The following is a 3,939-nucleotide window of genomic DNA, read 5'->3' on the forward strand; positions in this document are numbered from 1 at the left end:
CACAGTCTTCAAATTCACAGGAAACATTGTTGGGACACAGACCTTGGACAAGTTCAAAGATGGCTAACCTTGACATATTTTAAGAGGTATTTTAAGAGGTTAAAAAGTCACATTCTGTTTGAATCTGTTCTGCTTTGCTTTTGAGTGGCGGGGGATGACAGCCAATCAGAGTAGAGCTGCACTGTGACGTCAGCGGCTGGTCTCTTCAAAACCGCTTTGCTTTGTGTTTATATGCATGTCTCTCATATATTATGAGACCTCGTAGTACCATATTACCCCATTAGAGCGCTTCGCTCTCAGACTGCGGGCTTACTTGTAGTTCCTAGGGTTTGTAAGAGTAGAATGGGTGGCAGAGCCTTCAGCTTTCAGGCTCCTCTCCTGTGGAACCAGCTCCCAATTCAGATCAGGGAGACAGATACCCTCTCTACTTTTAAGATTAGGCTTAAAACTTTCCTTTTCGCTAAGGCTTATAGTTAGGGCTGGATCGGGTGACCCTGGACCATCCCTTGGTTATGCTGCTTTAGACGTAGATTGTGGGGGGGTTCCCATGATGCACTGTTTCTTTCTCTTTTTGCTCCGTATGCATCACTCTGCATTTAATCATTAGTGATCGATCTCTGCCCCCCTTCACGGCATGTCTTTTTCCTGGTTTTTTCCCTCAGCCCCAACCAGTCTCAGCAGAAGACTGCCCCTCCCTGAGCCTGGTTCTGCTGGAGGTTTCTTCCTGTTAAAAGGGAGTTTTTCCTTCCCACTGTTGCCAAGTGCTTGCTCATAGGGGGTCGTTTTGACCGTTGGGGTTTTTCATAATTATTGTATGGCCTTGCCTTACAATATGGAGCGCCTTGGGGCAACTGTTTGTTGTGATTTGGCGCTATAGAAGAAAAAAGTTGATTGATTGAAGTTGATTATGTAAAAGCTAGAGGGAAATAAACAATTCTAAAACCGAAAACACTGGTTTTGGAACCTAATAACACCCCTGAACTTATTTTGTGGACGTTAGCATAGTGTTATCACAGGCTGGTAGCTAACTGCAACACTCTGTTTTGTTTGTGTGTGAGTCCTCTTTATCATATATTCTATAAAAGATAGTGAGAAATAAGCACTTCTAAAACTGAAAATGCTCTTTTTGTAACCTGATAACACATTTTGTGGTGTTAGTGTGCATGCTAACTTCCGCTACCTTCCTATGGAGTTAAATTTGTATCATTAATACCAGCAAATGCACAGAGGGTCAGTCATCACTCATCTTCAACCGCTTATCTGGGATCGGGTCGCGGGGTAACAGCTCCAGCAGGGGACCCCAGACTTCCCTTTTCTGGGCCACATTGACCACCTCTGACTGGGGGATCCCGAGGCGTTCCCAGGCCGGTGTGGAGATATAATCTCTCCATCTAGTCCTGGGTCTTCCCCGGGGTCTCCTCCCAGATGGATGTGCCTGGCCAGGGGGCATCCTTACCAGATCCCCAAACCACCTCAGCTGGCTCCTTTCAGTGCGAAGGAGCAGTGGCTCTACTCCGAGCTTCTCACCCTATCTCTAATGGAGACACCAGCCACTCTCCTAAGGAAGCCCATTTGGGCCGCTTGTAACCGCAATCTAGCTCTTTTGGTCATGACCCAACCCTCATGACCATAGGTGAGAGTAGGAACAAAAATTGACCAGTAAATGTGTCATGGTACCTTAAGATGACTCGTAAATCACTTCAAATTTATTATGTGGTTACAAAATTGGCATTTAAGTGTTTCTTTCTCATTAACCTTTACAAAAAAATAAGAGAAAATATCCAAACACATTCGACATCATCAGTCTCAGAGAATTTTGTGTCACAGTGACATCCTGGGGCAAATACTATATTTAAACTCAGAGTTTCACCTAATCCTATGCATTTTATACTGTTATGGCTTAAATTGATATTAAATAATAAAAACAATTTTTTAAAGTTATATTTATTTTTAGGAGGAGGTTTGACAGAAGGCATGGGGCATACTGCTACCGACCATGGTACAGCCTGTGCAACGATACAACAATATAAATTATATATATATATATATATATATATATATATATGTATGTATGTATATATATATATACTGTTTCAGAGCAGAACAAAGTAGTGGCCGATAATGACATTAACGGCTCACCTCTGGGAGCTGTTATAGAGTATCAGTGTCCATGTAAAGTAATGGTAACCTCCAGGGAACGCTTTAGTAAGTGATAATAATAAAGGAATATTTTATCTGTCCATATGTAGGAAGACTCGAGAATAAAAGGACCACTTATGAGAGGTAATCTTGATCGAAAGTAATCCAACACAACCAGCGACATATCCACCCCATACTGTGAATTAAAGGAACTGAGTGTGTTGAACAATGAGAAGTAAAGTTTGTTTGTCTATCAAAAGAGAGACTGTGCCATGAATTGATGCTGAGTACAAAAGAGAGGCAGCGTCCCACCGGAATACTGTCAGACCAAATGCTGGAAAGACATCTGTCCTAATCTTTGTGACAGGACCTCTCAGAGGACTGTCCACTCCCAATCTGTACCTCAGCACTCTCATTTCAACAAAAACGTGTGCACGTGTTGGAGCAAAGAGAGGAACATCAGAGAGGAACGGACAAATGGGTCTGTTGGATGTAACAGCAGAGTCATTACTCACAGTGAAGCAGAAAAGAATACAAATGGATTATACGTGAGACTCACTCTGTCTGTGTGGAGGACATCTAAATGAGAAGGAAGAATACATGTGTGATCGGTCTCGTACTAATCAGCCGTGGGCACAGCCTCTGTTTTTGGCTGCTGTTCAGTGATCACCCCAATCGAGCGCTTCGCTCTCAGACTGCAGGCTTACTTGTAGTTCCTAGGGTTTGTAAGAGTAGAATGGGAGGCAGAGCCTTCAGCTTTCAGGCTCCTCTCCTGTGGAACCAGCTCCCAATTCAGATCAGGGAGACAGACACCCTCTCTACTTTTAAGATTAGGCTTAAAACTTTCCTTTTTGCTAAAGCTTATAGTTAGGGCTGGATCAGGTGACCCTGAACCATCCCTTAGTTATGCTGCTATAGACGTAGACTGCTGGGGGGTTCCCATGATGCACTGTTTCTTTCTCTTTTTGCTCTGTATGCACCACTCTGCATTTAATCATTAGTGATCGATCTCTGCTCCCCTCCACAGCATGTCTTTTTCCTGGTTCTCTCCCTCAGCCCTAACCAGTCCCAGCAGAAGACTGCCCTTCCCTGAGCCTGGTTCTGCTGGAGGTTTCTTCCTGTTAAAAGGGAGTTTTTCCTTCCCACTGTAGCCAAGTGCTTGCTCACAGGGGGTCGTTTTGACCGTTGGGGTTTTACATAATTATTGTATGGCCTTGCCTTACAATATAAAGCGCCTTGGGGCAACTGTTTGTTGTGATTTGGCGCTATATAAAAAAATTGATTGATTGATTGATTGATTGATGCAGGGACTCAATAAGCCCAAACTGTCTGTGTTTTCACCTCCTGTTAACTCCTTCCTGTTGTCCTCGCTCCTCTTCTCTCCGTTATTCAGACTGATCACTTTCATGCTCTCACTGATAAAGCACGGCTTCATGTTCCTGTCGAATTTCTTGCCAACATGTCTGGAGATGGAGACACCAGAGAAATGTGAAAACACACTGCTCGCTCTCGGTGCTCCACATGTGTGTCAGAAGATGAGTTTCCATTACAGATTTGCACAAAAGTTAAGTGATATTTTCAGAATAACAACAAAACACGAGCAAAATGACAGCCTTGTCATTGAGTGATGGAATGCAACTGCTGGTTTTTGTCCTCTCGCAAGAACTATCATTCCAGTGATGCTCTCAGGAGAACTGTAATTCCAGTAGTCATGGCAATGGAAAGGTAAGTCCAGCTAAATATTGGCGCTAAAAAAAATGAAAAATAAAATTCCATATTGCTATAACAGCTCTTTAAGGT

Source organism: Thalassophryne amazonica, chromosome 8 (assembly GCF_902500255.1).
Source record: "Thalassophryne amazonica chromosome 8, fThaAma1.1, whole genome shotgun sequence".
Lineage (NCBI taxonomy): Eukaryota > Metazoa > Chordata > Actinopteri > Batrachoidiformes > Batrachoididae > Thalassophryne > Thalassophryne amazonica.